This window comes from Ambystoma mexicanum, chromosome 2q (genome assembly GCF_040938575.1).
Source record: "Ambystoma mexicanum isolate Mex_15411 chromosome 2q, UKY_AmexF1_1, whole genome shotgun sequence".
NCBI classification, from domain to species: Eukaryota; Metazoa; Chordata; class Amphibia; order Caudata; family Ambystomatidae; genus Ambystoma; species Ambystoma mexicanum.
The window spans coordinates 1058857852-1058872958 of NC_090924.1; positions in this window are offsets into that span (position 1 = coordinate 1058857852).

Sequence of the window (15107 nt, forward strand, 5' to 3'; positions counted from 1 at the left end):
GAGCAGGCAAAGCCTTCCTGTCACAAGCCAGTTGCATTACCCTAGCCATAGCTCTCATCTTATCCAGGCTTGACTACTGCAATGCTCTGTACATAGGAGCCAACAAACAAACTATCAAAAAAATCCAACTCCTACAAAATAATGCGCTGAGAGCAGCCCTAGGAATCCCCAAGAGAGAACATATCTCTAATACTAGAAGAGACAACAACTGGCTCTCCACACATGACAAAATAAAACTAAAAGTTGCCTCCCTCACTCACAAATGCTTGAATAATGCAGCACCCCGCTACCTATCTGACAGATTCACTCTGAAGCCTTTCACAAGAACCACTAGACTTGCCAATACCAACTACCTATAGGTCCCCAGATACACGCTTGCCAAAATCGGAGGCAGCAGCTTGCAGGTCAAGGCAGCCCTCCTGTGGAACTCTCTACCATCCCCACTAAGAGTCGATCAAACCTATCAAAAGTTCTGCCAGAGCATTACCAGTTGGCTCAAAGATGCTGACATCTAGGCCTGTCCCTCTGCCAAACGATTGTGAAACCCACTGACTCTTATGCATACAGTCACCCACTAGACATCTTGCTGACTGTGCCCGACAACTCTCTTCACACTGCATGTACCAACCTACTTTGTGAAATTATGTATGTACACATCTCATGCTTTCAATGTGCCTCCCTGTATATATCCTGATCTCAATGTGCCTGCATTTATCCAACTGGCACCTGCACCCAAATGTACTTTACATGTTGTTATCAAGCTGTGAGTATCCTTATGCCTTGCGCCTGAATATCCTCGGTTCTGGAGCGCAATACAAGTAATAAACAAACAAACAAACCCCATCACCCGTGAACACACCCTACAGGCAGCCCCATCCAGATGGGACATCCCCACCCCAGCCCCCATCACTCATGATCCCAACCTGCAGGCAGCCCCCTCCACATGGGACACCCCCATCACCCCACCCTGCAGACAGATGCCTCCAGACAAGACACCCCCACCCCAGTCCCATCACCCATGAAAACACCCTGCAGGCAGCCCCCTCCACATGGTATACCCCAGCCCATATCACCCGTGACCCCACCCTGCAGGCAGCCCCCTGCAGACAGGACACCCCCACCCCCATCACCCATGACCCCACCCTGCAGGCAGACCCCTCCAGATGGGACACCCTCATCCCAGCCCCCATCACTCGTGACTCCAACCTGCAGGCAGCCCCCTCCACATGGGACACCCCATCACCCGTGACACCACCCTGCAGACAGACCCCTCCAGACAGAACACCCCCACCCCAGCCCCATCACCCCTGACCACACCCTGCAGGCAGCCCCTTCCACATGGTATACCCCAGCGCGCATTACCCGTGACCCCACCCTGCAGGCAGCCCCCTCCAGATGGGACACCCCCAGCCCATCACCCATGACCACACCCAGCAGGCAGCTCCTTCCACATGGGACACCCCCACCACCATCACCCGTGACCCCACCCTGCAGACAGCCCCCTCCACATGGGACACCCCAGCCCCCATCACCCATGACCCCACCCTGCATGCAGCCATCTCCAGATGAGGCACCCCCATCACCCATTGCCCCACCCTGCAGGCACACCCTCCAAATGGGACACCCCAGGCCCCATCACCCATGACCCCACCCTGCAGGCAGCCCCCTCCACATGGGATACCCTAGCCTCCATTACCCGTGACCTGTGACCACACCCTGCAGGCAGTCCCCTCCACATGGGACACTCCGACCCTAGCCCCATCACTCGTGACCCCACCCTGCAGGCAGCTCCCTCCACATGTGACAACCCCACCCCCATCACCAGTGACCCCACCCTGCAGGCAGACCCCTCCAAATGGGACACCCCAGCCCCCCTCTCCCATGACCCACCCTGCAGGCAGCCCCCTCCACATACAGCACCCCCAGCCCCATCACTCATGACACAACCTGCATAAAGCCCCCTCCAGACGGGACACCCCCACCCCAGTCCCCATCACCCATGACCCCACCCTGCAGGCAGCCCCTTCCACTAGGCTAAACCCCACCCCATCACCCATGACCCCACCATGCAGGCAGCTCTCTCCAGACAGGACACTGCCACCCCAGCCCCCACAACCCATGACCACACACTGCAGGCAGCCCCCTCCAGACTGGACACCCCCACCCCTGCCCCATCACCTGTGACCACACCCTGCAAGCAGCCCCCTCCACATTGGATACCCCAGCCCCCATCAGCTGTGACCTCACCCTCCAGGCAGCCCCCTCCACATGGGACACTCAAGCCCACATCACCCATGACCTCACCCTGCATGCAGCCCTCTCCAGATGAGACATCCCCATACTAGCCTCCATCACCCATTACCACGCCCTGTAGGCAGACCCTCCAAATGGGACACCCCAGGCCCATTCACCCATGACCCCACCCTGCAGGCAGCCCCCTCCACTTGGGATACTGCAGTCCCCATTACCCGTGACCCGTGACCACACCCTGCAGGCAGCCCCTTCCACATGGGATATCCCCACCCCAGCCCCCATCACTCATGACCCCAACCTGCAGGCAGCCCCCTCCACAAGTGACGCCCCTCCCCCAACACTCGTGACACAACCTGCATGCAGCCCCCTCCAGACGGACACCCCCACCCTAGACCCCATCACCCATGACCCCACCCTGCAGGCAATCCCCTCCACATGGCTAAACCCCACCCCATCATCCGTGACCCCAACCTGCAGGCAGCCCCCTCCAGACCGGACACCCCCACCCCAGCCCCCATAACCCATGACCACACCCTGCAGGCAGCCCGCTTCAGAGTGGACACCCCCACCCCTGCCCCCTTCACCTGTGACCACACCCTGCAGACAGCCCCCTCCACATGGGACACCCCAGCCCCCATCACCCATGACCCCACCCTGCATGCAGCCATCTCCAGATGAGACACCCCCATCACCCATTGCCCCACCCTGCAGGCACACCCTCCAAATGGGACACCCCAGGCCCCATCACCCATGACCCCACCCTGCAGGCAGCCCCCTCCACATGGGATACCCTAGCCTCCATTACCCGTGACCTGTGACCACACCCTGCAGGCAGTCCCCTCCACATGGGACACCCCGACCCTAGCCCCATCACTCGTGACCCCACCCTGCAGGCAGCTCCCTCCACATGTGACAACCCCACCCCCATCACCAGTGACCCCACCCTGCAGGCAGACCCCTCCAAATGGGACACCCCAGCCCCCCTCTCCCATGACCCACCCTGCAGGCAGCCCCCTCCACATACAGCACCCCCAGCCCCATCACTCATGACACAACCTGCATAAAGCCCCCTCCAGACGGGACACCCCCACCCCAGTCCCCATCACCCATGACCCCACCCTGCAGGCAGCCCCTTCCACTAGGCTAAACCCCACCCCATCACCCATGACCCCACCATGCAGGCAGCTCTCTCCAGACAGGACACTGCCACCCCAGCCCCCACAACCCATGACCACACACTGCAGGCAGCCCCCTCCAGACTGGACACCCCCACCCCTGCCCCATCACCTGTGACCACACCCTGCAAGCAGCCCCCTCCACATTGGATACCCCAGCCCCCATCAGCTGTGACCTCACCCTCCAGGCAGCCCCCTCCACATGGGACACTCAAGCCCACATCACCCATGACCTCACCCTGCATGCAGCCCTCTCCAGATGAGACATCCCCATACTAGCCTCCATCACCCATTACCACACCCTGTAGGCAGACCCTCCAAATGGGACACCCCAGGCCCATTCACCCATGACCCCACCCTGCAGGCAGCCCCCTCCACTTGGGATACTGCAGTCCCCATTACCCGTGACCCGTGACCACACCCTGCAGGCAGCCCCTTCCACATGGGACATCCCCACCCCAGCCCCCATCACTCATGACCCCAACCTGCAGGCAGCCCCCTCCACAAGTGACGCCCCTCCCCCAACACTCGTGACACAACCTGCATGCAGCCCCCTCCAGACGGACACCCCCACCCTAGACCCCATCACCCATGACCCCACCCTGCAGGCAATCCCCTCCACATGGCTAAACCCCACCCCATCATCCGTGACCCCAACCTGCAGGCAGCCCCCTCCAGACCGGACACCCCCACCCCAGCCCCCATAACCCATGACCACACCCTGCAGGCAGCCCGCTTCAGAGTGGACACCCCCACCCCTGCCCCCTTCACCTGTGACCACACCCTGAAAGCAGCCCCCTCCACATTGGATACCCCAGCCCCCATCAGCTGTGACCCCACCCTCCAGGCAGCCCCCTCCACATGGGACACCCCAGCCCACATCACGCATGACCTCACCCTGCATGCAGCCATCTCCAGATGAGACATCCCCATACCAGCCTCCATCACCCATTACCACACCCTGTAGGCAGACCCTCCAAATGGGACACCCCAGGCAAATTCACCCATGACCCCAACCTGCAGGCAGCCCCCTCCACCTGGGATTCTGCAGTCCCCATTACCCGTGACCCGTGACCACACCCTGCAGGCAGCCCCCTCCACATGGGACACCCACACCCTACCCTCGATCATCTGTGACCCCACCATGCAGGCAGCTCCCTCCACATGTGACACCCCCACCCCAATCACCAGTGACCCCACTCTGCAGGCAGGCCCCTCCATATGGGACACTCCAACCCCAGCCTCCCTCACCCATGACCCCACCCTGCAGGCAGCCCCCTCCACAAGTGACGCCCCCACCCGCATCACTCGTGACACAACCTGCATGTAGCCCCCTCCAGTCGGGACACCCCCACCCAGGTCCCCATCACCCATGACCCCACCCTGCAGGCAGCCCCCTCCACTAGGCTAAACCCCACCCCATCACCCATGACTCCACCATGCAGGCAGCTATCTCCAGACAGGACACTGCCACCCCAGCCCCCATAACCCATGACCACACACTGCAGGCAGCCTCCTCCAGACTGGACACTCCCACCCCTGCCCCCTTCACCTGTGACCACACCCTGAAAGCAGCCCCCTCCGCATTGGATACCCCATCCCGCATCAGCTGTGACCCCACCCTCCAGGCAGCCCCCTCCACATGGGACACCCCAGCCCACATCACCCATGACCTCACCCTGCATGCAGCCCTCTCCAGATGAGACATCCCCATACCAGCCTCCATCACCCATTACCACACCCTGTAGGCAGACCCTCCAAATGGGACACCCCAGGCCCACTCACCCATAACCCCAACCTGCAGGCAGCCCCCTCCACTTGGGATTCTGCAGTCCCCATTACCCGTGACCCGTGACCACACCCTGCAGGCAGCCCCCTCCACATGGGACACCCACACCCTAGCCCCGATCATCTGTGACCCCACCATGCAGGCAGCTCCCGCCACATGTGACACCCCCACCCCAATCACCAGTGACCCCACTCTGCAGGCAGGCCCCTCCATATGGGACACTCCAACCCCAGCCTCCCTCACCCATGATCCCACCCTGCAGGCAGCCCCCTCCACAAGTGACGCCCCCACCCCCAACACTCTTGACACAACCTGCATGCAGCCCCCTCCAGACGGACACCCCCACCCTAGACCCCATCACCCATGACCCCACCCTGCAAGCAATCCCCTCCACATGGCTAAACCCCACCCCATCATCCGTGACCCCACCCTGCAGGCAGCCCCCTCCAGACCGGACACCCCCACCCCAGCCCCCATAACCCATGACCACACCCTGCAGGCAGCCCCCTTCAGATTGGACACCCCCACCACTGCCCCCTTCACCTGTGACCACACCCTGAAAGCAGCCCCCTCCACATTGGATACCCCAGCCCCCATCAGCTGTGACCCCACCCTCCAGGCAGCCCCCTCCACATGGGACACCCCAGCCCACATCACGCATGACCTCACCCTGCATGCAGCCCTCTCCAGATGAGACATCCCCATACCAGCCTCCATCACCCATTACCACACCCTGTAGGCAGACCCTCCAAATGGGACACCCCAGGCCCATTCACCCATGACCCCAACCTGCAGGCAGCCCCCTCCACTTGGGATTCTGCAGTCCCCATTACCCGTGACCCGTGACCACACCCTGCAGGCAGCCCCCTCCACATGGGACACCCACACCCTACCCCCGATCATCTGTGACCCCACCATGCAGGCAGCTCCCTCCACATGTGACACCCCCACCCCAATCACCAGTGACCCCACTCTGCAGGCAGGCCCCTCCATATGGGACACTCCAACCCCAGCCTCCCTCACCCATGACCCCATCCTGCAGGCAGCCCCCTCCACAAGTGACGCCCCCACCCCCATCACTCGTGACACAACCTGCATGCAGCCCCCTCCAGACGGACACCCCCACCCTAGTCCCCATCACCCATGACCCCACCCTGCAGGCAATCCCCTCCACATGGCTAAACCCCACCCCATCACCCGTGACCCCACCCTGCAGGCAGCCCCCTCCAGACCGGACACCCCCACCCCAGCCCCCATAACCCATGACCACACCCTGCAGGCAGCCCCCTCCAGATTGGACACCCCCACCTCAGCCCCCATCACCTGTGACCACACCCTGCAAGCAGCCCCCTCCACATGGGATACCCCAGCCCCATCACATGTGACCCCACCCTCCAGGCAGCCCCCTCCAGATGGGACGCCCCCACCCCATCACCCATGAACAAACCATGCAGGCAGCCCCCTCTAGACAGGACATCCCCACCCCAGCCCCCATCACTCATGCCCCCAACCTGCAGGCAGCCCCCTCCACATGGGACACCCCCATCACTCATCACCCCACCCTGCAGACAGACGCCTCCGGACAGGACACCCCCACCCCAGCACCTGTGACCACACCCTGCAGGCAGCCCCCTCCACATGGTATACCCCAGCCCCCATCACCCGTGATCCCACCCTACAGTCAGCCCCCTCCAGACAGGACACCCCCATCCCCATCACCCATGGCCACACCCTGCAGGCAGCTCCCTCCACATGGGACACCCCCATCACCATCACCCATGGCTCCATCCTGCAGGCAGCCCCCTCCACATGGGACATCCCAGCACCCATCACCCGTGACCCCACCCTGCAGGCAGCGCCCACCACATGGGATACCCCAGCCCCCATCACCCGTGACCACACCCTGCAGGCAGCCCCCTCCACATGGGACACCCCCACCCTAGCTCCCATCACCCGTGACCCCACCCTGCAGGCAGCTCCCTCCACATGTTATACCCCACCCCCATCACCAGTGAACCCGCCCTGCAGGCAGCCCCCTCCATATGGGACACCCGACTCCAGCCCCCCTCACCCATGACCCCACCCTGCAGGCAGCCCCCTCCACCTGTGACACCTGCACCCCCATCACCTGTAACCCCACCATGCAGGCAGTCCCCTCCACATGGGACACCCCAGCCCCCATCACCAGTGACCCCACCCTGCAGGCAGCCCCCTCAACATGGGACAACCCAGCCCCCATCACTCATGTCCACAACCTGCATGCAGCTCCCTCCAGATGGGACATCCCCACCCCTGTCCTCATCACCCTGACCCCACCCTGCAGGCAGCCCCCTCCACATGGCTAACCCCCAGCCCCATCACCCGTGACCCCATCCTGCAGGCAGCCCCCTCCAGACGGGACACCCCCACCTCAGCCCCCATAACCCTTGACCACACCCTGCAGGCAGCCCCCCTCCAGATTGGACACCCCCACCCCAGCCCCATCACCTGTGACCACACCTTGCAAGCAGCCCCCTCCACATGGGACACCCCCACCCCATCACCTGTGACCCCACCCTGCAGGCAGCCCCTTCCACATGGGATACCCCATCACCCTTGACCCCACCGTGAAGGCATCCCCCTCCACATAAGCTACCCCAGCCCACATCACCCGTGACAACACCCTGCAGACAGGCCCCTCCACATTGGACACCCCACCCCAACCCCCATCACCAGTGCTCCTACACTGCAGGCAGCCCCCGCCACATGGGACACCCCCACCCCCATCACCCATGACTCCACTCTGCAGGGAACCCCCTCCATACAGGACACCCTCACCCAGCCCCCATTACCCATGACACCCCTTAGAGGCAGCCCCTCCACATGGGACACCCCCACCCCATCACCCATGACCCCACCCTGCAGGGATCCCCTCTATACAGGACACCCCCACTCCAGCCCCATTACCCATGACACCCCTTACAAGCAGCCCCCTCCACATGGGGCACCCCCACCCCATCACTCATGACTCCACATTGCAGGCAGCCCCCTCCTCATGGGACACCTCAGCCCCATCACCTGTGAGCCCACCCTGCAGGCAGCCCATTCCACATGGGACACCCCAGCCCCCATCACCTGTTACCCCACCCTGCAGGCAGCCCACTCCAGATGGGACATCACCTCATGCTGTACCCTGACATATCATCAGTCCATCAATTGTGTGTCGTGCACCTTGACTTCTGTGGTGACTCCACCCAGAATATCCACCAGAACATGTATCCTGCAAACCAAAATGAATGCATTCACCTGGGCCACATCCCTGAGTGCGGCAGCTGCTCAAAAACAATTGCTGTCCGCAACCATCTCCCAACATATACATGTAACAGGTTAATGTTAAAGTGAGGCCCTGCTGGCCATGTGACAATGTCATGTCATCAATCCCCAGGGACAAATAGTCCTACAATGACAGAATTAAAACCATACTCAATGTGTGCCACATTAATAAACACTGGCCAGGTGTCTCACAGCCTGAGCCTCATTGAGCTGCTATTTCTGGAAGAGATTCCCTAATAAATGCATCACTGGTTCGCCCATGTGTTAAGGACATAGCAATCAGACATTGCACCATGCACATAGAAAGCTGTATTGTGCAGCCAATGTGTAAATACAAAGAAATGCCAATATTGTATCCCAGTGCAAGAGGTTGACCAAAACCAGAGATAATGATAAGTGAATAAACACATGTTGGAGAATGGGAAAGCACTACATGTGTGTTACACAGCATCAAGCAAATCATGTGGCAATATCTTGAAATGTAACACTCACACAGTCACCCCACCCACCTCCTTCACAAACACAGTGAGGGCTAATACACAGTGATGCTGCACATATGAAAGGAAATGCCATTTGACCATGCACACCCAAACTCCCACTTCACACACCACCACTGGTCAGCCACATATATATACTCAACCCGCAAATACACCCTAAACATGACACATGCAAGTAAGGAACCACGCACATGACTAACAATAATACATAAACATAAATAACAGGAAACCTACACATAATAAACTATGTACAAAAAATGGTAGTAATGTCCAAAATCCAAGCTCCAAATAATTAAAAAAAAACACCAGAAACTTACATCTAAAAATCTATGCACACAGGCAGCGGGCTAGTCCTCCTCCTCACCAATCTCACTCAATGTCTGGGCCAATGCATCATTGAGCACTGTGTCCACTTCCCCCAGGCAGGCCTCTGTGCTCTCCTTGAGAGCTTGCATGGCCACCAGCATGGACCTCTCCATCCCCTCCCACTCCCTGCAAATATCCTCGAGGATGGCAGCCTGCCTCCTTGTCCGACGCAGTGCAATCTCCACCCTTGCCATGGTGACTATTGCCTCCCGAGCCTGCTGCCTCTCTGCCCCGATTTGCTGCCCGTATCGCACAAACACAGAAGATATCCTCAATCTGAGGTCCACATTTGCGTCCTTCCTGACGCTGGATACCTGCCCCTTTGGGATGGTATGCCCTGAGTACATACCCCTCCTCCTCAGAGCCTTTGTCTGCCATAGCGTCCGGTGCCTGCTTCATATGGACACCCTCTGGCCTGATGACACTATCCGGGTGTGTCTGGCTTGTGCCCTGCTCCTGGGTGCCTGCTCTCCCTCTATTGCTATTGCTCTTGTCGTTGCCTGGATCAGCATTGGGGACCACCTCAGCTGATCCACTTTCGACTCCCAAATAATGCAGGGATGTTTACCCGACCAGATGGGCCAACATGGGTGGGACTGGTGCACAGGGGGCCCTGGTGGTATCTGGGCTGATAGGCGCCCACGAGGATGACTGGAGCACAGAGGAGCAAGAAGAGGAGGGGATCGCAATAGTGGTCAGCCCATTCAGCACACTCAAGACTGGAAAGGCTGCTAGCCAGTTCAGCAGATGCCAGACATCATTGTGATGATGTGCAACCACACAAGCGCAAGCCTGCACATCACTGGTACGCTTCCCGATGCCGACTTGCAGGGGTACCACTCTGTCCCGAATTGCAACATCCACAGACACTGGGGTGTCCAGTCTGGGTGGAAACAACTGACACCTGTGCATAGGCATAGCCTGGGGCATGCTGGCAGGTGCATACTGCTGCAGGTGCTGACACAAGGACAGGATTTAGCACAGGCACCTCCACAGTGACCTGCACCTCACCTTTGTCGCCTGTCCCCATGAACTGGGTTTCTTTGGACCCCTCCTCCTCGTCCTCCTCCTCTCCCACCATCCTGGATTCCTCCCAAGTGTCTTCCACAGTGGAAGGCCCATGTGTCTGCTCACCTGTCCCCCCGCTGCTGAGGACAGTAGGAGGCAGGTAAAAAGGCAGGTAAAAAGGTTTGTAGGCAGGAGCGTGGGACTTCCTTGTCTCTCACGTGGGCAGCCGGAAACAGAGTGACGGTTACTCTGCGCGTTCGAAATTAGCACGTACACGTGAAATCAGAGGAAAGGGCCTCATCGCATAAATTGGGTGACACGTGCTGGGCATTGGCATTCAGATTCAGGATAAAGGAGTGCATGGGAGAATACCAAACCGCACATGTGAATTGGAGCAGACGGACTTGTGGACTTTGGAGATTTTTGGGGTGCCATGCAATGTACTTTTCTTTTTTCTGAGGCTAACCGTGAGTCGCGTGCACATTATTCAAACTCTGGGTGCCCCTGTGTATCGCGTACCCCATTATTAACATCACTGTAGCTTTCCTGGGCTTCGCATATGCATTTTTTGTGTTGCTTGTTGCCACAGCGTACCGCGCAACATTTTTTCGTTTTGCGGGAGCTACCGATGGGTCACGTACATGCATTTATGCATTTATGATATTTGGGGTGCATGTGTATTATGCGTCCCATTCATTTTTTCACCAGGGGTAATATTGAGCCTTGCTGGACCACTCTAGTACACATCACGTACCCTTCCCTCTCACTCCGATTGCCCAGGACAATTGCTTGGTGTGCCTTCCATTGTACAAATCCATCTGTACCATGAGTGGGAAGGCCACAAGAGGGAAAAGTGGCAGAGTTGGCCAGTGTCAGGGACATGCAGAGAGAGTTGTGCCCCACCCCCAACAGGGTCAAGGAGCTGCAGGGGCATCTGCTCTCCCCACCACCCAAGGGCAGGCACCTGCAGATGCAGCTGCTGTCTGCAACACCCAGGGTTGGGGAGCTACAGCAGTAACTGTTTTTCTCCCCCCACCAGTCAGGGAGCTGCTGCAATATCTGTAGTCGTCCCAGCCCAGGTACACATACACGCAGGGGCAGATGCTCTCCGACCTTCAAAGGGGAGAGGATGTCCACTAAAAACACCTGTCCCCAGCACCCAGGATCAGGGAGCTTCAGGTTCAGCTGTTGTCCCCAGCACCCATGTTCAGGCACCTGCAGATGCAGCTCCTGTCCCCAACACCCAGGGCCAGGGAGCTACAGCAGTAGCTGTTGCCCCCTCAAGTACACGGACACGCAGGGGCAGATGGTGTCTGTGTGTCCAAGGGGAAGGGATGTCCCGATAAAGGCCCTGTCCCCAGCTCCCATGTTGTGGGACCTGCAGGACCAGATACTGACCCAACATCAGTGGGTGATGGCATGACCCAGGTCACTAGTGGTCCAGCCCCTACTGCCCTGAGTGGTCCCAGCCACACAGAGTCTGCACCACATGCTAAGAAGCAAAAGCGTTCAGAACAGGGAAAGGCTCAATCCCAAAGCATGGCACAGGACACTGCCACGTTGAAGAAGAAGAGCTTCAATGATGAAGAACTCCAGATCCTCATGGACTACGTACGCGAACACCAACGTGACATGTGCACGCAGCCAAGAAGGACACGTATGCCTGCTCAACGTATGGCCTACTGGCAGTGAGTCACGGATGGCATCAACACCTTGGGGAATGAAGCAGTGGAATGACCTCCACCGTCGTACCAAACACAGGCTGGGTGCCAACCTCGCCAATGCTCTGGTGACTGGAGGTGGGTCACCACAGGAGCTCGCACCACATGAAGAGGCCATGAGCGAGTTGATTCATGTGGATCAGGTGCAAGGTGTGGGAGGCCTGTGTGTGGGAGCCATCCTTTACTTCTCAGTACAAAACTCGGACCAAGTGCCTCCAGTAGTGGGTTCGCCCCTTGCCCTTATGCGATGTTAACTCTGGTTGACTTTCGCATAGATGGGACCACTGAACAGGACACAGGGTATCCATTTTTGTTCCTCCTTTCGACTCCATCTTGGTGACTAGGCCTCACTGCGATAGTACAAAAACGCTTCTCCTCCCTTTCTCGCAGCAGCCAGGCGCGCGGGCACAGGGCCCCCACCCTCGTTCTCGCTCTGACTGGAAAACTCTGCGGTTCCATTCTCACGCTGAAGCCGGAGATGCTTGCAACAAATGATAAATGTAACACATCACTCTTCCTCTGAGATCACTGTCCTGCATGTGAACCAGCATGAGCTAAGCACATAGCTCGTCCATCTCCACAAACGTGTCCTTGCCCCCACACCCTCGCCAGTGGAAACTTACTGCTAGTGTGACCCTGTGTCCCTGCAAGATATTCCTTTCATGTGCCAGACCACTGACCACACCATGATGCCCACCCAGCAGATCCCCAACTAACATTAGACCCCTGCTGCAGTATATCGTTGCCTACCACTAACAAATGCCACATACCAGAGATTCTTATGAGTACAGACCTTAACTATAACCAGTGTATTATAGTGGTCAAGACCCTTAACCTAAGACCTGTATAATTCAATGTTATTATTAGTATAGATATATGTGTGACTTTTATAGAGACATGATAAACTACTGAAAGACTTTGAACAATTGTTATCTAGTGCATGGATTTTTGAGAATATATTATGTTAGCTTAGATAGTGAACACCCTGCCTCCCAGCGACCTGACCTTCACCCATTCAGAGCACAGATGACTGACGTCAATCCTCCCGCCAACCAAGCAACCAACCCGGAGGAAGAGATGCCACCCACACCTGAGGCATCGTGTGGACTGACCAATCCAGGACCAACCAGTATCCTATGTTAGTTGCGTCATTTACCCTATAAAATCTAATGTAATGATAACTTGTGTCAGGGTGCTCTCAGAGATCTTTTGAATGCCATTCATTAGATAAACCTTGCCTTAAACTCTCGCAGCCTGCTCTCTTTGTCTTATTTCCCGTCCGGGGTATGTCTGTTTTATTCTTTTGCACGTGTAAGACGGGGAGGGCACAAACACCTGCCAGATTACAAGGAAACGTCTTGTGAGTGATCAAGCATGTGCATGCTGAATATATGTATGTAGTTGAAATGAATTGGGATGATTGAGTAGCACTTCTGCCTGCATTTGTATGACTGCCATAGGTGAACCATGTCATGATGTAGTGAGCTGTGCTTGGTGTACTGCACAGTGCATCCAAGCCATGTTCTGCCCATCTGTTGAACATGATTTTGGGACAGTAGTAATCAACAACCGTCAGATACAAAAAGACATTTCTGGCATGCCAACACAAGGTATTTTCATCAGTGATGTTAGTGACTCAGCTATGCCAGTCAAGTGCTTGTGTCTGAAGCACGGGCTCCACATCATGCACTGCATGTAGTAGACAGACCATCCACACATGTCCGTAGGTGGTTTCATGCTACCCATACCTTCCATGAACACTGGCAGCGGCCGTGACATTGTGCCATGAGGGACAAAGCATTTTGCTACACTGTGCAAAACCCAGACACAGCTATGGCACTGACCCCCTTGTGAAATATTTGTCAGGAGTCATCCCTGTTGATCTGCCACACTCAACACACACTCCATTGGTCCATTGCCCTGTCCCTCTTGTGTGTCACTGCCCCCTATTCCTATCTCCCAGCACATGTCATTCCACATCACACACCTGGGACTCCGCACTCGAGGCATTTCCACATTGTGTGTACTTGCTCTGCCAGTGGTACACTGGTGTTAGATGCAATTGTAGTGCACTTGGCTGTGAATATGTTGGACATGTTCTCATGTATCTTAATGGCACGTTGCATATCCACTTGATGAGTCACTATTAGCATATTACACTCTAGTATTTGCTGCGCCATGGGACACGATATGCACCCACAGATACATGTGTGTTGGCAATGTGTGCAGTGCTTACATGGTCAGGGACATGGGATGTAGCGGCAAGTCTGCATACGTCATGATCTCTGAAATGTTTGTACATAGTGGGTGTATGCAAATAATGGCAAGGTAACATGCATGGCAACGTGTTGCAGGACAGCATTATGATACCTATGTATGTAGTTGATGCAAATAACATGATTCTTCATGTCTTTATATGTCCATGTGCAGGTGATGAGCCACTAGATGCAGGGGAGGAGGTTGGAGGAACGGGATCCTGAGCCGGTACAGAGCACCAGTGGAGGACGTGTTGTGGCAGCCATGAAAATCCACTGGTGCTACAAGCCATCCGGGGCATGTCTCAGTATGTTTCCAACTCCAATGAAGCCAGTAGCTCTGGTGGTGAAATGGATTTCCATTCCTCTATGCTGTTGGAGGTGAGTGCATCATGTGTTGGAGCTGTTGTAGCCGGTGCATCTGCAGGGGGTCATGTCCCCTCACAGGGCCAGTCAGTGTTGTCATGTCTATCTGTGGCAGTTAGAGCTACAGGATCATGCTCCACAATATTGGTTTCTGGTCCTGGGACAGATGACCAAGAGAGGGGTACAGTCCTGTAGCCACAGACAGCAGCATCACATCAAGGGCCGTGCTCCCTTGGGTCAGGCAGTCATGGGGCCTGCACACATATTGGACGTGTGGCAGCTGGGGAGACAGTGTGGGAGCAGTCCCTGTATACTGTTGCTCAATGACAGGGTGCTTCCTGTGAGATGTTGGCTCTAGGCATTGA